This window comes from Mustela erminea, chromosome 13 (assembly GCF_009829155.1).
Source record: "Mustela erminea isolate mMusErm1 chromosome 13, mMusErm1.Pri, whole genome shotgun sequence".
NCBI lineage: Eukaryota > Metazoa > Chordata > Mammalia > Carnivora > Mustelidae > Mustela > Mustela erminea.
The window spans coordinates 12,145,041-12,170,783 of record NC_045626.1 but is presented as its reverse complement, the minus strand read 5'-3'; the positions used below and the strand labels follow the sequence as shown (position 1 = coordinate 12,170,783).

The following is a 25,743-nucleotide window of genomic DNA, read 5'->3' as shown; positions in this document are numbered from 1 at the left end:
TTAACAATTAACTTTCAACCGTGACATGCTGCTTACTATGTTTGCCCACATTTTTAAATATCATCCTGAAATTACTGAACCTACATGATGAAAAAAATGTAATAAGTTTCCATGTGGCATGAGATTTTTGAGAATGTGGCAGGATCCTTTGTAAGCCTTATCGCTAACAGAATCTTCTTTCCTTAAATTCACATCATGTAACACCTGTAGGAGGCAAATATTCCCTGATGATAGGAGACTAGACCATGGGACCCTTCGGAATACTGTCCTGTGTCTTTATCCATAAAAAAACAAAACAACATACAGGGCCATTTGGGGCCATTTGGGGGACATCAGGTCCTAAGGGTAGAGCCCTCATGAATGAGATTAGTGCCCTTATAAAAGAGACCCCAGAGAGCTCTCTTCTCCTTTCCTCCATGAAAGGCTATAAGAAGTCAGCAGTCTGCAGACTGGAGGAAGCCCTCACCAAAACCTTGTCCTCAGGTTTCTACCCTCCAGAATTATGAGAAATCAATTTCTGTTGCTTTTGAGCCACCCAGTAATTTGTTATAGCAGCCTGCACTAAGACACTTAGCTTGTTACACATTGTAAAATAGAGTTAAAAGTTGAAGTTTCAAGGTCTTTGTTCCTATATACCACACATCTACAATTTTTTGTCAGATTATTTTTAACGTTAGCCAGAGTGGCCAACAAGATTTACGATCTCACTTTTTTTGGTAATAGTTCAAGTAGCATGTTAGGGGAACTCATTCGTAAGTGGACTGTATACAACCCCTAACTGTGGTTGATTTTGATCATCAGCTCAGTTGGTGGTATGGCTGATCTGTACTTTGGCACCATTAATTTTCAAATCATGTCTATTGCACCATAAGGAAGATAAAAGCCTAAGGAACTTGAAGTCAGACCGCATATGACTTCAGGGTCATAAACATGTCATGTTGACGACACTACAGTCTGTCAAGCATTCTCATGCTAGCAGAGATCTTAAATCTTTCATTGCCCACTACTTCACATGACACAGGATGGAAAAGATCCCAAGGTCTTACATTAAGCCCACTCTTAAACATCTTGATCTTAACCACTTTGCAGATGTCTTTTTTTGTTCCTAGCATTACCAACTTTGTCTTTTCAAATAAAATATTCTCCATTTATGTGCTCCATATGACTTTAACTCTCCCCTTTTAAACCACTGGAAAGAGGTTCTCAGTAAATCACCACTTCTCTTTCAAGTTATATCAATATTTAAAGAAGCAAATTTCTTTTAGCTCTTTCGACTGGAAATGGAATTATATCAATTGTTGACCTGTGAACCATTCCCTTATATATTTAGGGAGTTTTGATGTGAGAAGGAAATGAAGGTCCAGAATTTTAAAAGTTCTCTTTATGATTTAGCTTCTATCCTCCAGATCCTTGATTCCGTGTTTTATACGATAATGTTTTTGGTGGTTTGCTTTAGTCTACTCATCACTGTGGCTCCCTTCTTAATCTTGGATTCACATTTTCAGTTTTATGTTTCCAATCTTAAGCCCTACTGATTCTTCAGCTTGTTTCTTGTTATTGCTTTGCCAGACTCCACATCCTTGTTTTAAGTTGACGTTTTAACCAAAAGTTCTGTATGGTCTAGAAAACAGTACTGACTCTTTTTAATTTTTTTTCATTTATTATGACAACTTTATTACTCAAACATAATGTACATCCACTTTGATAGAAAAGTAGACTGCAGTCTTGCCTGCCCTGAAGACATTCAATCTGGTGAAGTAGATAAAAGAACTAGGATACACTATGGAGAGTGTTAGGACTGAGGTTTGGACAAAGTGATATGCCACCGCAGAGAAGGCACAGCAAAAGGAGAAGACCCTCCATTAGCTGGGGGTAGAGTTGGGAGCCATCAGAAAAATTGACAAAGGGGCTGGCTTTTGATCTGAGTCAGGAAAAATTAATAGGAGTTTAATAAACTCTTTCTTCCCTGTCTACTAACTCTTAACTTTTGACAAAAGCTTTGATTTTAAAACATCATTTTTTATCCTTTATGTCTTTCTTCTGTTGCCATCCTATTTCACTTTTTTTCTCATCAGGGCTCACCTTCTTAAAAAAATAGTCTGCTCTATTTTCCTAACAACCAAGCACTCATCCATCACAGCTATCCAGACTCTTTCCAGCCATGAACAAAAGCTATCTGTCAATTCTCATAGATGACGTCCTAATTGCCAAATTCAATACCAACATTTCTTTCCTATCTTATTTGACCTTTCTGTATCACCTGGCACAAGTTACCACCTCCTTCTTGAAACTGTCATCTACTTACTTTCTTGCCACCAGTTTCTCTAACTTTCTTCATCTCTGGGTGGTTTTCCTTAGGTAATTTCTCTTCCAATTTGTACTACTTAAAGAATCTTACAGAGCTCTAGGGTTCCCTCGATTAATTAGATACTTTATTTAATAACAGCTAAGTGTATGATCCAGAACTATCTAGAGCTGAGGGCTGGACTTGCATTTGTCTGGAGCAGATGCCCTATCTGCAGGGATATCACTATTCTCATATCAGTGGATACACATTCAGTGTTTGTACAGGGTCTATTCTGTGTAGAGTCTAAGGACAAAGGAGATGTGTACACAACTAGTTAACACATTATATGTGAATATCAGTGGGGTTATATTTGTTTTCCTTCTTCTTCTGTTAATTTTCTTGGCTGTCTTTTTTATTTGTTTGGCAGAGATAATTTTGGCTTATAAACTTACACTTGCTTTTATTAAATCCATTGGGCTTATGGTTCTTTTCTGTTTGCAATATTTCCAGCAGCAACTGACTCAACTCTTATGCAGTCCTCCGTCATGTATTAGTTACTCCTTCTATGTCATTAAGAATAATGCTGAATTGGAAAAGGATGATGATCTATCCTAATAGTACCTCATTAGACACTCCTCTCCAACTGTATGGTGAGCTATTTATTCAGTCCCCGTGACCAGCATCCACTTACCTACAATTCATCAATAACAACTTTAACCAGGCTGTCATTATTTACCAATTTCCCAAATTTCTTTTCTTCATTTTTCTCTTTAAAAAATAGAGCCATATAAAACCCATTATCAATGGCTCATTGATTTTTATGTCCCTCCTTATTTGTTAGCAGGCTTTTATTTTCTCTGCCCTCTTTTTTTTTTTTTTTCACTTTCAATTTTTAAAAACTCTACTCACTAGTTCAGTCTGCGTGTTTTCCTCTGTCAGTCTTCCCCACTGGAAATTTCCTTTTTCAGATTCTGTTCTTTGGTTCTTAACAGATTTTTGTTTGTTCATATATCTTATAAGTGCCATACTAGACATTAAACTATTGGAGAGAAAGGAAAAGACGATGTGCATGATTTTAAAGTGAGTGTTTCACGAATGATGTCTTTTCAAGGTGATAATGAGTGAGAATCACAAACATGTTTTATGAAATTATTTCTTCATGTTCAGCTTTTGGCAGTGCTTATTTTCAGAGATAGTAGTGAACTCCTAAGACACGGAAGGGGTTGGAGGAGCTAAGAATCTTGAGCTGTAGGAGCCACATTTCAAGGACTTTGCTTTGGCTTTGCATCTTGCTGTTGCAACAAAGACCGTTGTCATGGATCAACACCTCCCTAAGTGCTGGAGAAAATGTTCTCCACAAAAGAAGCGCCATCTGCTGAGTTTCATATCTTTTATAATTTTCATATTGTGTTTCATATTGTGTATTTAAATATTTTAATTGCTCGTACCTTTTAGTTTTCTTGTGCTTAAGAATTTTTAAAGCAAAGGGCACTACTACAACACATTAAATAAAACAACAGTTACAGGGAGTTATGTGGAAGGATGTGGCAGAAGTTACCTGGATTCTCCAACAAGTTATTGCATGCCCCTTCCCCTACATAGAAAACAATCTAATTAAACTGAATCTTATAGCTCTATAAAGATTACACTCAGAAATTTTGATTTTCAATTACATTTGATTTGTGTCTCCTAAATCAAAGATACTTTCAAATTTCTTTTCTTCTTATACTTCCAACCATTATATAGACCTTATTCATTATAATTTTACCTGCTTTTTCTATATTAAAAAGCCAAAAATAATTGCGGTATTATGTTATTACATTTCCTTTTCCTTTGAGCATTTCCTTTATGGTTCTCAGTATTTGCTGGTTCCATTTACTTTGTTATTCTTCAGTGGCACATGAGAACTTACCATCTTACAGCCTCATTAACAAAGGTTTTCTTAAGACGGAAATGTGACTACATACAGGAAATTTAAGAAAGTGAAATTCAGCCTCAATAATATTATTCCTATATACCTCATCCTTATCACCTCCAATATTGACTTTTCTTTTCTTTCTTTTTTTTTTTTTTTTCCATTTTGGAAATGGATTTCTTCTGAAATTATCTTCCAACTTTTTTGAGTCTCATCACTTTCAAAACCTAATGAGGAGTAATGGATGCCGGAATCTCTATCCCACAGTAACAACTAGAAAACAGAATGAAATATATAAATAATTGCTTTCAGATACTGAATAACAGAACCAGGCTCTGACTCTGAGTGGAGGGAAACAAAGTGAGTCTTCTGATTGGCCTTGGCTTTCACTGTGAATTTGCTTTCTGGGCTCTAGTATAGGAAGGGAGAACTCAAGGAGATCACAGAAATTTGTTGCCTTGAAAAGCTAGAGATCAGACACTGGGGAGACCAAAGTGGCAAGTAACTGTGAGGCACAGTGGCACAGAGAATGGAGCTCTGCATGTAGAGAAGGAGATCAATGAATATTTACTGGGATCACCTGGAGTCTTGCTGAATACTAAGCTATGCAAACACTGGTCCTAGAAGATTCTATTCAACCTGGCTCTATTCTAGAAGCAAGCTAGTTCTAGGAAAACTAGCATAGAGCAATAATCAGGAAGCTGTAAGATAAACTGTTCCCAGCTCTCAAAAGTGCTTAGAGACATTCAAGTGCCAACAAAGCAATAATGGAGACACTTTGTTAAACACTGGCAATAATTAGAGAGACCAGAGCGGACATACTTTACTGTAAAGGGTAAAACAGCCCTGGAATAAAGACTATGTAGATAAATTCTGACAAAGTCTAAAATTAATAAGCCTACCAACAAATAAACTCCACTGCCTAATAAAAGACAGCTCTATTTTACCTTTTTAAAGTAAGAATGCAAAACTTAGACTCTTGATAATGTAATTATCACAATGTTCAACATCCTATAAAAAAATCAAGATATGTGAGGAAACAGTGAAATCTCAGTGTAATTTAGAGAAAAATTATAAAGAAATGCAGATCAGGGGAGCAAAGGCTCCTAGGGAGATGGCAGAGTAGGAGGACCCCGGGCTCAGCTCTTGCCACGTGGTCGCCTAGAAAGCGACCACTGGGGTCGCTTCAAACAAATCTGGGGTTTATTTATGCCCCACTGGCATAAATAACTTGGAGAGCAACCAGATAGCTGGGAGAATGGACTTTCGGCAGCCTGACATAGACAAGAGGCCACTGCGAAGCAGATCCACCCTCTCCGATTGCTCTCAGCAAGATCCTTCAAAGCACTGCCCCAAGCCTGACAGTTTGTGAGCAGCCCAGACGAGGGCCAGCACCACTCCAGAGAGTCCTACCCCGGGAGAGTGGAAGACAACCACACACCAGCCTGCCTGCAGGCCCTGCCCACCACCAAAAGCTTCTTAGGGGACAACACAGGAAAAGTTCCTGCAGTTTGGGACTACTTCGTCTCTGGTAGATGCCTGGTCTGACTCAACTCAAGCCCAGGGCAGCCCCCGACTGGCCCACTAACACCACAGTGACCAGACTCTGCCCACAGCAGGTAGAGAGCCATTGCAGGCAGGAGTGAAGGCAAATGCAGCTCTACCACAATGGTAGGGACACCCCTGGGGTAACAACATGTAGGAGACACCCCTGAAGTGGCAGGTTTTAGGGAACGGGACATTGAAGTGTGGGACCTTTTTGTCATAAATGCACTTCTTCCAAGTGTGGGAGACGTCGCTGATTTTCCTAACACAGAAAAACAGACACAGCAATAGACAGAATGAGGATACAGAGGAATATGTCCCAGATGAAAGAACAGAAACAAATCACAGCAACATACCTAAGTGAAATGGAGATAAGAAATATGTCTGATACTGAATTTAAAATGACATTCATAAAGATCCTCACTGGAATTGAGAAAGGAATGCAAAACTTCCATGAGACCCTCCACCAAGAGAGAGCAGCCTTAAAGAATGAATTAGAGCTAATGGACTTACCAAATGGAAATAAAAATAGACCACCTGGAATAAATAGCAAACAAGAGGAAGTGGAAGAACAGATCAGCCACCTGGAGGACAGGGTCTTGGAAAGTAATCAAGCTGAGCAGATGAGTGAGGGAAAAAAATACACAAAATGAGAATAGATCTAGGGAACTCCGGAACACTGTCAAGCATAACAGTTGCATGACAGGGATCCCAGAAGGAAAGAGCAAGAAAATGGGGCAGATTTGCTTGAAGGAAAAATAGCTAAGAACTTCTTGAATCTGGGGAAAGAATGAGAAATCCAGATCCAGGAGGCACAGAGAGCCCCCAACAAAACCAATCCAAAGAGGTCTGCACCAAGACACAAAGTCAGTAAGATGGCCAAAAGTAGTGATAAATGGAGAATTTTAAAAGCCTCAAGAGAAAGGAAAGCAGTGACATACATGAGAAACCCCATACGGTTGTCAGTAGCTTTTTCAGCAGAAACTCTGCAGACCAAGAGAAAGCGGCATGATAAATTCCAACAACTAAAAGGAAAAAAGTCTAGAGCCAAGAATACTCTATCCAGCAAGGCTTTCATTTAGAATAGAAAAGAGAGGTAGAGTTTCTCAGAAAAACAAAAGTTAAAAGCAAAACCAGCCACGTCCCTATCACCCATCAGCCTTTGGGTCCCAAATTCACAAACCAGCTGCCCTCCTGCCCGAGTGAGCCTGCCACAGCCTGCCACCTACTCGGTGCCAAGTCAACATTGCCTTCACCACAGATTGATGAAGACTCAAACTGACACTCTTCCCCTCAAATTTTAGCCCCTGTGCTCAAGTTTGTGCAGAAAAGTGGGCATAATTATAACAGCAGAAAGAAGCCTCCCAGACAGTGACACGAATTCTGTGGAATATATAATAGATTAAGGAGTGTGCTAGGCTGCTCACATCTCCAACACGTACATCAAAGAACAATACACACAGCATGAGGCTAATTACTAAAAGAAACAAACCCAGGAAATATAAAACAGGATGAAATCAGAGAGGGAGACAAACCATCAGAGACTCTTAATCATAGAAAACAAACGGGGGGGTTGCTGGAGGGGAGGTGGGTAGGAGGATGGTTCACCTGGGGGGTGTACATTGAGGGGGGGCACTTGATGGAATGAGCACTGGGTACTATATGCAACTGATGAATCACGGAACTCTACCTCTGAAACTAACAATACACTATATGTTAATAAATTGAATATAAATGAAAAGGAAACCCACCAAAAAGGAAAAAAAAAAAAGAGAGAGAGAAAGAAAAAGAGAGAGATTCAGAATTGACAGTGTAGTGGAATTGGTGAAGACAAAACTTTATTTTTATTTTATTTTTTTAAAAGATTTTATTTATTTATTGATACAGAGAGAGACATCATACGTGGGCAGAGAGGCAGGCAGAGAGAGAGGGGGAAGCAGGCTCCCTGCTGAGCAGAGAGCCCCAGGCGGGGCTCGATCCCAGGATCCTGAGATCATGACCTGAGTCGAAGACAGAGGCTTAACCCACTGAGCCACCCAGGCGCCCCAAAGACAAAACTTTAAAACAGTGTAAAAGATCACTGAAAATGAATATATTGACAAAGAAACTATCCAAATTGAGAGGAAAAAAAAAAGGCTAAAATGTATAAACAGAAATTTTGAGACAGATCTGATGATATCAAGGGAGATGGAATGTGAGTCCCAGAAAGTAGGGTGCCCAGAAATAAAATGAAATAAATAAGGGTCATATTTTTCAAAATCTGGTGAAAATTTTTAACTATTAGATCTAAGTTATTTAATAAATCCCATGCATAACGTCAATGTTACATTATAAGAAGAGCACGCAGGATGGGACCTCTATTTGTACGACCATTCTTGGAAAATACCATTTATAAGCACAAGGTCAACGTACAAAAATCAACTGTACTTCTCTTTATACCAGCAATGAGGATTTGGAAAATAGATGATCAAAAAGTAGCACTTATAATAGCTTAAAAATAACATGAAATGATTAGAGGTAAGTCAAAACTACATGTGGGAAACCTGTACAATGAAAACTACACAATATTGTTGAGATAAATAAAAGAGGACCTACGTAAATGAAGAGATATACCCTATTCTTGGATTAAAAGTGTCAGGGTTTTTAAGATGACAGTTTTCTTCAAACAGATCAGCTGACCCAAGGGGATTCCATTCAAAATGCTAGCAGGCTTTCAAAGTTAAATTTATTTACTTAGGGGGTGCCTGGGTGGCTCAGTGGGTTAAGCCTCTGCTTTCAGCTCAGGTCATGATCTCAGGGTCTTGGAATTGAGCCCCACATCGGGATCTCTGCTCAGCAGGGAGCCTGCTTCTCCCTCTCTCTGCCTGTCTCTCTGTCTACTTGTGATCTCTCTGTCAAATAAACAAATAAAATCTTTAAAAAATTTTATTTATTTAGGAAGGAGTAGAAAATGACAAGCTGATTCTAAAATTTATACAGTATTGCAAAATATCTGTAATAGTCAAAAGTAGGTTACAGAAATACAAGTTATCCACTAGAAGAATTAGTGGAGGAAAGGTCAGCATTGGTATATTAAAATATTTAATTTACATTTTTAGAAACCTGAAGAAAGAATGGTAATAAAACTTTCTACATGCTTACAGCTTATTTTTGCATTTTTTACTATTGGAGAATGTTTTCGGCATTAATAATTCCCTTTGTATAATTTTTGAGTATAAACATCTGTAACAAACATTTTGTATGCAGATATACAATATGTAAGTGGGAATATAAACTCTTAATATTCCCAGTTTGCCCATTTTAAGTATTACAGATGGCGCTACACATAAAGCTATTTACTTTATGCCTAACAAATATGAAATTAATATTTTTGTTTTAATAAAAAATAAATTGCATCTAGGCATATTATTCCTTCACTTCTTATAGAAACTAAAGTCTCAGGACCAAATATTATTTACAAGGAATCATAAACTAAGCTACCACCACTTTACAATTGGATATTGGTCTAGAAATGTCTTTTGCTGCCTTACTTTTGATTCATAAGAAAGACCTGCATTTGCAGTATTAAATGCTTGAAGGAGACAGAAACTTAAATATTTGCCAAAAATGTTAGAGGATAATGACCAGAAATTTTTCAAAAATGTTTCTAGGAAATTATGGATACATAGTGAACAATGATACATAGACATCACTTCATAGCCTTCAAACCAGCAGAGTAGGAATATAAATCCCATGACACTACCTGCCTCCCTACCCTTGACCAAGTAACATTGTTTTTTTGTACTTGAATTTATAAAACCATTTTGGGTTTCTGTGTCTTCTGTATTTGACCTATATGCTTTAATGTTTTCCCCAGTAGCAGGTTTTCCCTTTGTTTGGAAACAAAATGAGTTAATCATTTGACATGTCCTGCTATAAAAATCTGTATTTATTTCTGGTAATGAGGAGTAGAGAAAATATTTCAAGTCTGGATTTCTTTGAACTGATATTTAATAATTAAGAAAAGTCTTTGAATTAGCTCAGACATATTCTTTACTGTGGGGATCTACTGTATTATTTCATAGGCTTAAACATATTTTAGGGTATATCAACCTTTAAAACTTATATGTACTATTTTATTGCATGTTCAGAATTGGCCTTGTTTCTTAGATTTTAGCTTTTGAATTTTCTAAATTTATGAGTTTAATTTTAACTCCTATCATTCATAATTATACATATTTCCATTGAATTTATTAAATATTTATAATTGAAGAGATGAAATACAATTGAGATGAAACATTTGAAAATTTGTCTTCTTTTAAGGTAGTGCTTTCAACAACCATTCCATTAACATTATAGATGACATTAACAAATAAAGCCTGCTTATAGGAACAATAATTTGCTTTCCTCTGTGATGGAATAGAATCAAAGTTCTACCAAATTTCATTATATGGATCAAACAGTATCTATTAAACACTATTCTACATTTTGTGAAATTATTTTTCTCATATTATGAAGTTTACTAGCATCATGCTTTAAAAACAAAGAAAAAAGCAGAATAGCTGTTTAGAGGTATTAAATTGTTTCTTAAACTTTCCCTTACCCTAATAGTGTTCAATAAAATTCTACCAGATTCAATTTGACCTGATAACTCTAAGAAGAAGCAAGCAAGGCAACCATCAAGTAATGGTAACATAAAAATATGGTGGGTGTGTGAGTGGTGTGTGTGTGTGTATGTGTCTGTGTATATATATTTATATAAAATAAAACTTTTTTAAGATCATCTACTAAATATTTGCTGAATACCTATGTACCAGGAATTTATAAAATATAATACATATTTTAAAAATGATTTACTATTAATATGTAAATCATATTTTAACTACATATTATTTTCAAAAAATTAAAAGGATATAAAATATTTTAGTATCCTTTCTCTTCCTGTGTCTTTTGAAGCCACGCTCCAAAGGAACCGGTCATAAATATTTGGTATATATTCTGTGATTTTACTATCACATAAACAACATTTGTGTTCATTCACATTTATACCAGATTTTATATACATCTGCATATATAAACAAAATCATTAAATAAATTATGTTTTATTTGGTTTAGTTTTCCCAGGAGTTGTTTTTTTTTTCCTACTTAAAATATACCCTTAAAACATAAATATTTAAAAGTATTTCCATGTTAGTACATAGAGTCTCAGTATTTTTAACTTCTTTTTTTTTAACATCTCCTTTGTAACCCTTAGTGTGAGAATATCCGAATTTTTCACTATCAGGTACAATACTGAAATGCATGTACTCATGATTTGGTTACTACAATTTTCCCTCCACTGATTCCTGGGGTTTGAGCAATGTGACTGGCAGGAAACACAAACTCCTCTGGAGGAAAACTCTCAAGAGAACACAACACATTTCCTGCAAATAGAGTCTGAGTACTGCAAACCCACATGAGATCAAGCAAGCTAGTTCTAAAGCCATCATTCACCAGAATGCAGGTAACAGTGAGTACTGCTTACTTTGGTTCTAATTTACCCAGGGAATTTGACCCAGATCATCATCTAAAGTAAGTTAATTTCTGCAACCTTGTTCCTCTATATTTTCTATGTGGTTTTCATGTTGTACTTATAACAGTATTTCCTCCTCTTTTTCTAAGACAATTCTTTTCTTCTTTCACCTAAACTATTGCATTGTTGCGGGGGTGGGGGGCTATGTCTCCTCTATCATAGTTTCCCAAACACTGAGAACAGTGCCTGTGAGCAGGGATCTTCCAGAAGGGTTCCTAATAACTATATATTACATATACTCATTGTTTAATTTATTTCTGTGGAAGGGAAGGTAGTACAACTTCAATGTCATGCAAAGCCATGATACTTTGGTTTATCAACACAAGAGCTATCCTATCATTCATTTAGAAAGTTGGTTTCAGTTCATTGCTTTACTTTTTCACAGGAAAATAAAAGGCGATTTATTTTTTTTGTGAAACAAATTGTCTTAGGAAGAGAAAGGAGAAGGCATTTTGTAATTTTGTTGATGTTGGTGGATTTAGATATTTAGATACTTTTGATCTAGTAAGACTCTGAGATCCTGCATCCAGCTACACTTTCTGAGCCAGCTCAATTCCTTGGAGGCTCAGTTTTCTCCTCTTTAAAATGAATATAAATGTGGTTTTCCCATAGCGAGTATTATGTGGATTAAATGAGATGCAGCCTGAGTCGTATGTCAAGTGCCACAGTCTCTGACAATAAAGAGGGCACTATTAATACTGGGATTCCATTAATTATAACATCATATGGAGTGATGAATAATAACAATGAGTAAGAATAAGAATAGGCATAATAACACTTACTAAGTATTTATTGCATGCCAGGAACTGTTTTCGGTTCTTCACATACATTAACTCATTCTGTCTTCATTACAGCATTTCAAGATGGGCACTGCTGTGTCCCTATTGGATAGATGAGAGAACTAGGGCTCAAGATTATGTGGTTAAATAGAGGCTTCAAATTCAGGACTTCAAATTCAGGACTTCAAATCCAGGCTTCAAATTCAGGACTCACCTGCTGGTGATCCTGGAGATTACAGAGAAAGAAAGATTGACTGCTATCTCTGTGTGAGTACTTCCAACTGTTGTCCTTGTGTTAAAGGCAAGTGAGTTAGAATGATTCTAGCTTTAAGAATTATGCTAAATGTAGGGGCTCCTGGGTGGCTCAGTGGGTTAAGCCTCTCTCTGCCTTTGGCTCAGGTGATGATCTCAGGGTTCTGGGATCAAGCTCCGCAGTGGGTTTTCTGCTCAGAAGGGAGCCTGCTTCCCCCCCCCCTTTCTCTCTCTTGTGATGTCTCTCTCTGTCTAATAAATAAATACAATCTTTAAAAAAAGAATTATGCTAATTGTAATAAGTTCATAATTCTCAGAAGAAATAAAGTTACTGATCTTTTATTTGCTTCTGCTAGTTGCTAAATTTTCATCTTGCTGTTAGATTAAGCTATGTCATAATGAAACACATAAATCTACTTGAGTAAATTAAATGTATTAATTGACTCTGTAAGACCATGTCAGTAACCTACATCCCTTTAGTAATGCAGTAAAACTTCCTTCCATCAAATTTCCATTTTTTCCCTTTTCTTGTCCTTTATGTTTGTTATCTGGATATTGATACAAACAAAAACACTGAATTTCTACTTACAGTATCATGCATTTGGTTAATTATTCCTCACACTGCTTAACATAGTGTCAGATTAGCTCTAAATTTTTTTATTTTATTTCTAAAGATTTTATTTATTTATTTGACAGAGATCACAAGTAGGCAGAGAGGCAGGCAGAGAGAGAGGGGGAAGCAGGCTCCCTGCTGAGCAGAGAGCCCGATGTGGGGCTCAATCCCAGAATACTGGGATCATGACCTCAGCAGAAAGCAGAGGCTTTAACCAACTAAGCCACCCAGGCACCCCAGCTCTAAATTTTAAAAAATTAAGGAGAAAATAAAAACAGGATTTTACAATTAGTATTTTTCCTTTATATGTCTTGATCTGATAAAAAGCTCTTTCATAGATGGTCAAGGAAATAAGGAAGAACATAATAAGAAATGCATTTTTGTATTTAAATATAATTTTTTAACCTTAAAAGAAAGAAAAGAATATAACTAATTAATTGTCTCCTTAAAAATATTAGAAGTTAGGTTAAGCTGATGATTATCTTAAAGAAATTAGATAACTCTGCTCCACCCACATCCACACTATTGAGAGTGTTTGTAGCCATATCCATGAACATAGAGCTCAAACTAACATGGTTACTTTCATTATTTACTGGGAAATTCAACATTTTCTGTGTGGAATGTGGGATATTCAGTAGATGGTTTTATGGGGGGGATTATAATATTCAGTTTTCAATTTGTAAGTAAGCAAAGGGAAAGATTATTGTTATCCTTATGGAATTAAACTTATCTGGGAAGAAAAAATTTATACCTGTGGATGGCTTGAAAAACATTTAAAGGAACATAAAATGTATGGACATATGATTGTAGAAAAAGTAGGCATTCTGAGTATGGGGAAGATATAAATTAAAGACGTGGTTTGACCTGCACAGAGGGAGTAAAGAGGAGAGGTTTGTGGAAAAGTTTCTTCCAAGCCATGCTTTGAAACAGTTGATGTTATCATCAGAAGTTTAAAGAAAGATCATTTAAATTCCATTCTCCACAAATCTACCACTTCTTTTGATGTCCATATAAGAAAGCTGCCTTTACCCACTCCTTTGCAGGAAAAATAAGATCAAAGCTGATAAATAAAAAGATCCCTGAATTTTCTCTCCACATCCCTATAAACTTAAATGTATGCACAATGATTCCCATATTCCCCTTTGAGGAAGGAACTGATGCTTAAGCTGCTGGGTGTGCTGTTCCCAGACATTCTGCAGCTGAAATCTCATCAGGGTCGGTCGCAGCTGCAGAGACCCTCTCTGCCAAGTTCCCACCTTTACCAAGACACCAAGCCCAGGGACTGATCATAGTAGGACTATACAGACCCTGGACAATCTGATGGGGCATTCTAGCTCCAGGGCTCCCTATGGGATGACTCAAGGCTGTCATTAAACCTGCTACTTAGTTTTCCTTCTTTTTCTTTCTAATAATGGTCCCTTCCCCTCTTTTCCAAAGTTAGATTCCATTAGTTTCCCTTAATGAGCACCCTGCATAAAACATTTAACATTGTCAGCCATAATTTTGAAACAGTCTGTCCCCTTGTCTTTGAAGCCAATACATCCCCTGATTGTCTTCACAGTCTCTTCTCTTTCACCTAGCTTTTTCTTTTCTTTCTTTTCTTTTTGCTTTTTTCTTCTCTTCTCTTCTTTTCTTGTCTCTTCTTTCTTTCTTTCTTTGAAAAAGAGGGCGGGGAAAAAGTGATTCAGGAGGGCAAAGGGAGAGAGAGAGACTCCTAACAGGCTTCACATCCAGCACAGAGCCCAATGTGGGGCTGGATCTCACCACCCTGAGATTATGATATTAGCCAAAATCAAGAATTGGAAGCTTAACCAACTGCATCACCCAGGTGTCCCTTCCTTCACCTAACTTTTAATTGTTTTCTATATTAGGATTCATCCTAGATCCTCATGTACACACGATCTCCCCAGACATGAATGAACAAATCACATTCATTTCCATGGTTTCAATTATCATCTATATACATCACAAAACGATATCTTCAAGCCAATGTTTTTCTCCTGTAATCAACATCTACAAATGGAACCCCTTATTGGCTTTATAACTGGAATGCCCACCATGGTCTACAGCTCTTATTTATGCCGCCTTGATTCAGTGAATCACTAAGTCTTGTTGCATCTACTTCAAAAACACTTTTGTATTCTAACATCTTTCTTTTTCTTTTTCCTTTTCTTTTTTTGGTTGGGGGGTGGTTGTTGAAGATCTTCATCCTTATTAGTTCTAGTTCAGGCTTTCAGCATTTACCTTTCCATATTCTCTTCATTTTCATTTATCTCTACACCTTCCCATTGATTTAGAGCTGGGTCCAGAAAACTTTCTTTGTAAAGGACCAGACAGTAACTATTTTAGGTTTTGTTTGACTCACACGGTCACTGTTGCAAATTCTCAGTTCTGCCATGGTAGCATGAAAGCACTCACGGGCAAAATGAAAATGAATGGTCATGCATGTATCTCAATAAAAGCTTGTTTAAAGAAGTAAAACAGAGTAAAGGGCCAGATTTCCTTTATAGCCTGAATCATTATTCTTCCCAGAAGATTTCCCTAACTTCTTTTTCTTTAGATATCAACTTAGATATTACTTGCCTTTGTTTCTTTGCATGTGTTTCCAAAACTTTATTTTTCCTTTACATTTTATTTCAGTTATGTATTTAATTGACTGTTAACCCATTAACTTACAAACTGCAATAGAGTAGCAACCACACCTATCTTGATAATCTTTGTATCCCCAGGACTTGTACAGTGTTTGGCCCAAGGCAGGCACTAATAAGTATATCTGGATGAATGAAAGCAGACTCAAAAGTATGGATTTGGGAATAAGCTAGGTGTATTTAGGGGAAACCAGAATTGCCTAAAGGCAAAACAGGCTATGAGTATGGGTAACAATTTGATGTGAGATATGATTATACTTTCCTAGAAGATGCATAGAGTCAGTAAATTATCTTGAAAACATTCTAGGGTTTGAAATAGCCTTAGGAATTATTGCAGCAGTGAAATGGACTCAAATTTTATTTTTCTTCCACATGATTCAAATGCACTTCCATCAATACAGCACACCTAATGAATTTTCAGTGTAGTTTGGAGGGGTTTTGGTGAGCGTAAAGGAAATTGGTCCCAGGACCTGAATGCCTGCCCAATTTGGACTCAATCTAATTGTTCTTTCTCATGAATATTTTCTCAAAGCCAAATGCCTCATTTCAATTACTTTCACAGGCATTTTCCCCCCTGCCTCTGAATCTTTTCTTCTGCTCTTACTTCTGCCTTAAGCAACCATCTCTCTGTTCTTCATTTCGCTCTTCCTTCTCAGTCTTCAGAGTTCACAGGGGATTCTTTGGGTTAACTAACTACATATATACCAAACATCCTAACCCTGTAGTTCCTTTTCAGTGTATCAGATTCCTTTTTAGAATCAATCATCAGCTATTGGAAATTGGCAGTGTTACTTGAATTGCACTGTGCCCCACATTCTCTGTGAGGAGAAGGTAATGATGGTATTTACCACACTGGTTTATGTGAGAATTGAATAAAGCCTTGAAACTTCTCTGGAAAATACTACAGACTGAATATGTAAAGTAAAGATGATTAATTTAAATATTAATTATAGGATTATTAATAGTGATTGTATTACTACTTGCTAATTAACACATATTAGCTATTGTTTATTAATGATTGCCCTCACTAGACTGTATAATCAATTAGAAAAGGGCCATACATGATTTTGCTCTAAATTATATACCCAGTGCCTATGATTGTGACTGGCACGACAATTACTGATGAATGAGACAGTCCTGATAGCCTTCTCTCCACTGCCCTGTGTGAAACTCCTTGAGCTAACCAGTATCTGGGGCTACACCAGGAAGCAGAGGCTTACAGAGGGCTCTATCTTGCTCAGGTCACCTAATGAGCAGGTGTGAAGTGAGGTAGTAAGCTGGAGAAATTTATCTTCTCTTGGTCTGCCTATGTCAGGTTTTATCTCACCAACTATTAAATATTTACAAGGTTTTCAATGCCACCCAAAGCTTCCTGTTTCTATGTCAGTTTCCATTTGTAAAGCATTGTATATAGAAAGTTTTCATTTCAAATATTGTCTAATATATGTCTAATAAGTTTGTTCCTACATTCAAGTTCATGAGCACAAGGGGGCACTAGATAAGCCAGTTATTTGCTTTTGCCAGAGGTTGGTTGTTACTAGTTCCCTCTGGTGTACATGTTTGTATATCTATGAAATTTCGCAAATAGAAAATTTCGTACTTAAAATAAAATTAAAAGTGGGAAAGAAACAAATGGCAGCCAGTCAGGAAGGATGGGAACTGCATGGTTCACATAAAACGAATAAAAGCATTTCTAGTACTAGAGGGTGAATATTCCAAGCTACATAGCTTACACTTGAATGATAAATATAAATTTAAAATACTTGACTGATGCTAAAACAGGTACTTAATTACTAGGAAACTGTTTTGAAACTATTGTATAGATACCAGAGGAAAAGCAGCTTATCTATTTTGGAAAATAAGACTGTTAAATTTACTTTCAAGTATACTGGTAAACAAACATTCAAGGTTACAACTTACAATGTACTTTTAAGGTAACAATATTTCCCATTAAGCACAACACAATAAATCTTTTTAAGGCTTTTTTGGATGTATTTTTCTCTGAGCCTTATTTAGCCTTGAACAAGGCATCCTGATGAAAAAATTTCCTAGAAACCGATGTTGAAAAACAAGAACTTATGAAATCCCATTTTATCTACAAAGAGACAGCAATGAAAAGAAAAAAAAAAAGAAAAACTTATTACAACAAATGGAAAATTGTAACTCCTTTGCTACTAAAAATTCCTTTTATTGTATTAACACACTGTCAGAACACATAAACCTATTTTGTATAGCAATCAATTCTAAAACAATTACATAGCTTGCACCACAGCTCTGGGAAAGATCTTTTGAGTTGTCCTGGCTGAAAAAATTCTCTGAAAATAATAGACTATAATTTTGAAGGAAAGGACCAAGGAATTGTTTTACTGAGGGAAAAATATTTAAAAAAATAAATATTTTTTAGTCAAACTAGAAAACACTGATACACATAAAAGTAGATATCATCTTTAATATTTGGTATCTATAAGTCATTTTTGTGGGCATTTGGGTATATAACCATTTGTTCTTTTTATTCGTATATATATATATTTTTTCTCATCTGAAAGGGTTGTCACTAACTCTAAAGGGATACTATTTTGAGGAGGTTTGAGTGTTTTTCTTTCCTTCCCTACCACAGAGCTAGGTGAATGTTATCCTCATAGAGAAACTCTTTTGCCAGTATGGTACTTAAAAAAGTAGAGTAGCAATAACTGAAAGACAGGTAAAACCCCTTGTTTCTCAGTTCTACACATACTCTGTAATGGGTAAAAAGTTTACCATGAATATCTCTAGAAGTGCTTGAGGTTAAATTTGCATATCTAGATAAACCCGGGATTAGGAACAGAAGTGTGTTCTGTAGGATTAGAAGCCCTGTTGGGAGCCATCAGTAGAACTAAGTGAAAAACAAAAAGCAGAAGCAATGAGCTACCTACCAGAATGGAGGACAGCAATCAGACCAGATGACCCTCCCTAAAGGGACCCAGACACTTAAGCTCTTGTGGAAATTCAGATTAATCCTAGGGAGAAAAGGAGGTGAAGAAACTTAAAATGACAATAATAATCACAAAGAGACTGAGATTGCATGGGTGGGGCAGGGCTCTGTTTCCAAGAATTAGAAAGCTTAACTTTTTTGGTAACAGTTAACAGAGGGGTCCTGACCTGACTTGAGTGTACTGGCTAAAGAGACCTCACTGCATATCCAATATGCATATTTTAACCTGTTGTGTATACCTTCATAAAGGTAACACTGTTTCTGAAATGCTAATATATTTTATTTTAAAATTTATTTGTTATTATTATTATTATTATCATTATCATTATTATTTAATAATCTCTACCCCAATGTGGGGCTAGAACTCAGGACCCCAAGATCAAGAGTAGTATATTCTACCCACTGAGCCAACCACACACCCCTCAAATGTCAACATATTTTAAACATTTTTCCATAGCAGTATCTCAACCAAATAATTCAAATGCAATGCCCATATAATTTTTCACTGTATGAATTTATTGTCATGTATTTAACAAATTCCTTGTTTTTGGATATGCCTTGTTTCTCACATCTTTATATAGATGTACATAAACTATTTTAATCATTTCCTTTAAATTAAAAGTCTAACTCTTTACTTGCTAGATCACATGATAGCTACCTTTTAAGTTTTTATGTGGAATATCAAATACTCCTCTAGAAATATTGTACCAATATATATGGCTGAACAGTATCTACAACAGATCTCTTCACCTTTATCTGGGGAGCAATGAATAGGAAAATATTTGGAAATTTGATAAACATTTAACATTATCTCAGGTTTTTAAAGTCACTTTTATTACAAGTGGATTTAAATGTTTGTCTTCAGGTAATTGATTATTTTTCATTTACCTATTTTTCAAATTACATTTATCTGTTTTTATATATAATATTAATATTGATTTTGCCTATACCATATTAAAATATTTCCAATTATCTCTTGCTTTATTTTTAAGTAACTTTTTAGAATAACTGATTTTAGAATAACTGATTTCTTGTAACATTACATACATAGTAAACAGCGCTCTTGTATACCCTCTAATTTTCCCTAATGTTAACATCCTTTTTCTTTTTTTTAAAGATGTTATTTATTTATTTGACAGATAGAGATCACAAGTAGGCCGAGAGGCAGGCAGAGAGAGAGAGGAGGAAGCAGGCTCCCTGCTGATCAGAGAGCCTGATGTGGGGCTTGATCCCAGGACCCTGGGATCATGACCTGAGCAGAAGGCAGAGGCTTTAACCCACTGAGCCACCCAGGCACCCCCCCGCCAATGTTAACATCTTAAATAACTATGGTACATCTGAAAAAAACAAGAATTTCCCTCCAGTACAATATATTACCTAAATTATAGACTTCATTTAGACTTCACTGGTTTTCCCAATAATGTCCTTTTTCTGTTCCAGAATCTAATGCTGGATACCCCATTCCGTTTGTTATTCTGACTTTTTAGTCCACTTCAGCCTATGATAATTCCTCTGTTGTGCTTTTCATGACGGAAACTTTCAAAGACTACCAGTCAGATGTGTTGTAGAAAGGTCTTCAGTTTGTGTTTGCTGGATGTTTTCTCATGATTACACTAAGATTATCATGGGTGTGGGGGAAAAAGACCACAAAAGTGAGGTATACTTCTACTATGGTTAGCCTTATAAGTCAACTTGGCTGGGCTATAATTCCCAGTTTGTTTGTTTTTTTAATTTTTTTTTATTTATTTAACAGACAGAGATCACAAGTAGGCGGAGAGGCAGCAGAGAGAGGGGGAAGCAGGCTTCCTGCTCAGCAGAGAGCCCGATGTGGGGCTCGATCCTTGGACCCTGGGACCATGACCTGAGCCAAAGGCAGATGCTTAACCCACTGAGCCACCCAGGTGCCCCTGTTTGTTTGTTTCTATAAGATTTTATTTATTTATTTGAGAGAGAGACAGTGAGAGAGAGCATAAGCGAGGAGAAGGTCAGCGGGTGAAGCAGACTCCCCACAGAGCCAGGAGCCTGAGGTGGGACTCGATTTCGGGACTCCAGGATCATGACCTGAGCCTAAGGCAGTTGCTTAACCAACTGAGCCACCCAGGTGTCCCTCCCAGGTTTTTTTTTTTTTAATGATTTTATTTATTTATTTGACAGAGAGAGATCACAAGTAGGCAGAGGCAGGGAGAGAGAGAGAGAGAGAGAGAGAGAGAGAGAGGAGAAAGCAGGCTCCCCGCTGAGCAGAAAGCCCGATGCGGGGCTCGATCCCAGGACCCTGAGATCATAACCTGAACAGAAGGCAGAGGCTTTAACCCACTGAGCCACCCAGGTGCCCCTCCCAGTTTTTTTTTTTAATCAAATACTAATTTAGGTGTTGTTGTGAAGCCATTTTGTACATGTGATTAATATTTATAATCAACTGACATTAAGGAGATTATTCTAAAAATATGGGTGGATGTCATCCAACATTTTAAAACTTTAAGAGCAACAACAGATTTCTTGGAAGAGAAGGAATTCTGCCTTAAAGGTACAGAATCAAACCCTGCCTGAGTTTCCATTGCCCTACAAGTTTTAGACTGCCAGTTCCAACAATCATCTGAGCCAATTACTTTAAAAAATATCTGTATCTTTGTAGCACCATATCTATCTACTGTCTACTGTCCATGTATCTACTTTCCAACCCATCTATCTATCTATTAATGTTACTATTTTCTGGAGAATACTGACTGACACATTCTTCCCCATTTATTCATTTAACCTTTTCTTTATATCAATATTGATGAATATAGACTTATTTTGTATTCTGGGTTGTAATACCGTATTATCATTTATTTTTTTGCTCAAATTTTTCTAGGTGTGGCCATTGGGAATTCTTTTAATGGGCTCCTGTGCCCTTTTTACACACCCCCAGCTTTGCTTTGCTTTCATTAAACTTCCTTTCTGGCACTTTAGGGTCTCCCAAATACTCTTGTCATATTTTCTAAGCCCCAAGAATCAGTCATTTTTCCAAAGACCTTCGTTAAACTTACTGGGGAATTGTCTTTGGGAAGCAAGAGCTGAGTTCTTGGTGAGCTCACTTCTACAGATATGTCATTGTTTGTAGGTCCTGTCAGTGGACAGTGCTAAGAAATATGTGTGTGTACACAAAGCTATGCATATGCGCACATGTGAAGTGTTTCCAGTGCTAATCCAGTACCACAGGACATTCTACACTTCCTTTCTAGACTCCCTCTCTTGTTTATTTTTAACTTTTTTATTTGACAGTGAGGAAACTGGTTATCATTAACTATAATTTATTTACTTGCTGCTTTCACTGTGGCATACATGTAAAGTAGTTTCAGACTTGGTAACCCATACTCATGGGAAATCAATTTAATAAATAGACTACAATCTTTATATATGGTTCTTTTTGTCTGCAGCCTTAGAAATATTCAGTAGAAACATTGTTTCCCAGCTACTCAGCTCAGTTCCTTTTTACCTTCACTTTCTTCACTGAAGTCAGACTGTATATTTGTAATACATTTAGATTTGTATGTCACCTTCTGTACTCCAGGTTAGGATCCCTTGACATTATGGTTGTTATTTTAAATTTTGTATTCCATGAAGTTAACTCTCTATGGGTTTTGACAAATATTAACACTATATGCCACACTAAGTTTTGTACAGAACAATTCCATAACCTTAGAAATTCCTCTGTGTAGCTTCTTTTTCATTAATCAATTTCTTCTGTACCAATCCCTCTGATGGTTTAGAAAAAACCATCAGCAGTTTCTTCTACTCAATGCAGGGACAATGCTTCTTGTAATTCAGCACATCATTAGTCTGGAATTGTTGATAAAGGCTTTAAGGAATTCAATGGGAAATACTTTTTTTTTTTTTTAAGATTTTATTTATTTATTTGACAGAGATAACAAGTAGGCAGAGATGCAGACAGAGAGAGAGGAGGAAGCAGGCTCCCCGTGAGCAGAGAGCCCAATGTGGGGCTCAATCCCAGCACCCTGGGATCATGACCTGAGCCGAAGGCAGAGGCTTTAACCCACCAAGCCACCCAGAAGCCCCAATGGGAAATACTTTTAAAAAAATTCTATGAGATCAACTGGTTGTCATATACTTTTTAAAGTTGACTATTAATTCATACCATACTCAAATATTAAAATATTTAAATGGCCAAATTAAAATCTTAATGGGCTCAAATATTAAAATGGATTATAGATGTAAAGGTTTAATCAGAAATCATAAATTTCTTAGAATAAATTCATTAAAAATTTGGGGTAGGTAATGTTTTCTCAGAACACAAATAATGGAAATGCTAATATATATCTTTAGAACTAGGTCAGAATCACATATCTACATCTGTATCTATAAACTTGACTTCATGAAAATGAAACGTTTTCTTTCTGAAAGACATTTATGAAAATAAAAAGGCAATAATTAGATTGGGAGAAAAGTACTGATATGACATTTATCAGACAGGCTACATGCAGAATATATAGAGATCTCTTACAATTCAATATTAATACATTGATAAAATCTACGCACCTGCGTGGCGCAGTTGTTGGGTGGCTTATTTGGTTAAGAGTCTGACTGGCACTTTGGGCTCAGGTCATGATCTCATGGGTCCAGAGACCCAGCCACACCCTCATACACCACCCCCCTGCTCTCAGACAGTGAGTTTGCTTGGGAATCTTTCCCTCTGTCCTTCCCCCACTAGTGTGTGCCTGCACTCTCTTTTTCTCTAAAATAAATAGGTAAATCTTTAAGAAAAACACTGATAAAACCTCAGGCACTTCATAAAATATGCAAGTGTTCAATAAACACATGAAAAAAAAAAAGCACGATATTATTACGTATGAAGGAAACGGCCAAATTAAAATCTTAATGACATAGAACCACAAACCAATTATAGTTACTAAAAATTAACTTGAAAAACTCTTACCATGATTTTTGTTCTCAAGGATGTGGAGCCACTTGAACTCTCATAGACTATGGGTGGAAATGTTCAAGTGGGGCAACCATGTTGGAAAATACCTCCTATCATTTTACAAAGGGAAGCATACACATACTGTGACTCTTTGGTACTTACTCAAGAGAAATTAAGAAAAAAAAAGTGTATAAAGATGTTTACAGCGACGTTATACCACCTTCATTTCCAGAAGCCCCAAACTGGAAAGCGTTCGCCCTCAGATGAATCAATGCACTGTGGTACACTTAACAGTAAACGCCAAAAAGGCAAGGGGGGAGGGTGCGAGTGGCAAACTCGGGGTAAATACAGACGCATCTCAAAATGGTTATTCTGATTGAAAGACGGGGTGGGGGAGCCTACAGTAACTGATTCATCTGCAGATAATTCCTGGAAATGAAGACTAATCTGTGGTGACAGAAAGCCTATCCGGGGATCTATCAGCGGAAGGGATACGAAGGGAGACACATTTTGAAGGTGACAGAAATGTTTCGTGTCTTGGATGTGGGGATCGTTTTATACAGGATGCATATACGTTCTGAAAACTTTAATACTACACACATACTTGATTATAACCGTATTGTGAACGTACCAGGTCGCGTAGGAGGCCGGCTCTGAGCGGTCTGGGGGGCGACGACTCGGTCCCGGCGTTCCTTCTGTGCTGCCACCAAGATGGCGGCGCCCCCGTCACTGCTCTTCCGGGCAGGCCGGAGCTCTGGCACCCCAGGGCCCGCAGAGGTCTTGCCCTTGGGGCTGTGTGGTGCCACTCGGGCGCTCACGGTTGCTGGGGGCGCAGAAGACTCAAGAGTTCAAGGAGTCCTAGCCCGAGACGGGAATGAAGATGGCGCTCCCGGAGCTCCCCCGACGGTGGCGGGGCGGGCGTCTCCTCAGACGGTCCGCAGAGGCTTCAGAACGTCGGCCGGGCTTCAGGTGCGGCCTCTGGAGGCGCCGCTCGGCCTGGTTCACTACCCGGGAGCCTGCCACGAAGCGAGCGCCCTGGTGGGGAGGCGCCACTTGCTCCTGGACCTGAGCGGCAAACCAAGGAGCCGAGATGCGAGCCGCGCGCCTGGTGTCGTCGGCGGCTGAAAACCCGGGGGCGGCTAATGACCAGCGGCTCTTCCCAGAGGGGCCGACTTGAGGCTGCCTCGTGGTGCTGGACGACACGGCCCGGGCCCAGAACCACCGGCGGGTGGCCTCCCGGCGACAGTGGGCAACCACTGTGGCGCGGGCATAGTGCGGCGTGGGCCCTGCCTGCAGACCGGCTGGTGCCTCTGATGAGCTGGGCGACGTCGTGCAAGCGCGTCCACACGTGACAGGAATCTGTGTCCCACGAATACCACTGGAGCAAGTCTGGTGGAGTATGCGGGCAGTTTGGCTGCGTAGACCGAAGACATTCCATTTGAGTACTGGGCGGCAAGATGAGTCGGTGGAAGGGTCCCCGAAGCTCCTCACTTTTCTGTCCCTTCCAGAGACGGAGCACATGATGCAGCTGCGGGTCAGGAGAGACAGAAGCGGGCTTCTCAAGCACGACTTGCAGTTCTGTCAACAGAACTGGTTCGTGGACAAGAACGACTGGGTTTTGCTAAAAGGCATAGAAGCCCTTTGCCTTTGTAGCCTAGATGCACTGGAGGTCATGTGTGACCAGGAGTTGGAATGACTCTTTCAAGATTTATTTTCTTTATTAGTTCTTGACCCTGGAACAAGCATCCCGGATCCAGGCCTCAGAGCAAATGCCATTCTAGGGTATTGAATGACAACCGGGCCGGAGTCAGAGTGAATCACAGACAAGTAACAAATCCTGAGAGGTTTTATCTGTGGGACAACGTATTCTTAAGAATGACTTTCATCAGTTAAAATGGGGAAAAGGAGCTACACTATATAAAATGGCTTCTGCTGTGATTGAAATCCTTCTGACTGCTCGAAGTTCTCCATTATTCATTCTTAAGATGTGCAGAAGTTTGGCTCCTAACACCGTCGAACTTCACTGTGTCGCTCGCCTGCATCAGAGCAACAGGGAATGGAGCTCGCTCGAGGCTTACAGTGTGAGTAATTTCATTATTGATGTAGATTGGTTAATAAGGAAGGTGTTTGTGTCATGAGGGCTATTTTATTTTCTGATCTGCAACCACAGAAAACCATGAATTCCTGGGTTAATCTCTTTTAAAAATAGTACTTCATGAAAAAACTAAATGCCACCTTTCATACCCTACCTTTCTTGCTCTCAT

The 25,743-nt window shown here is 37.9% G+C and overlaps 1 long non-coding RNA gene across 3 annotated transcripts in view; it reads right to left on the bottom strand.

Annotated features, from left to right (window-relative positions):
• Positions 1–24,796, bottom strand: part of LOC116572364 — a 105,810-nt gene extending 81,014 nt beyond the window's left edge. For 2 of the 3 annotated variants that reach the window (XR_004278276.1, XR_004278275.1), the window contains exons 1-2: positions 24,111–24,796; positions 12,081–12,179 (exon numbers count right to left, since the gene is read on the bottom strand). This is a non-coding gene — a long non-coding RNA (uncharacterized LOC116572364). Of the gene's footprint in view, positions 1–3,845; positions 3,882–12,080; positions 12,180–24,110 lie in introns of all 3 variants that reach the window. The other variant, XR_004278277.1, reaches the window with a different exon arrangement.
• Between the last annotated feature and the right edge of the window lie 947 nt (positions 24,797–25,743).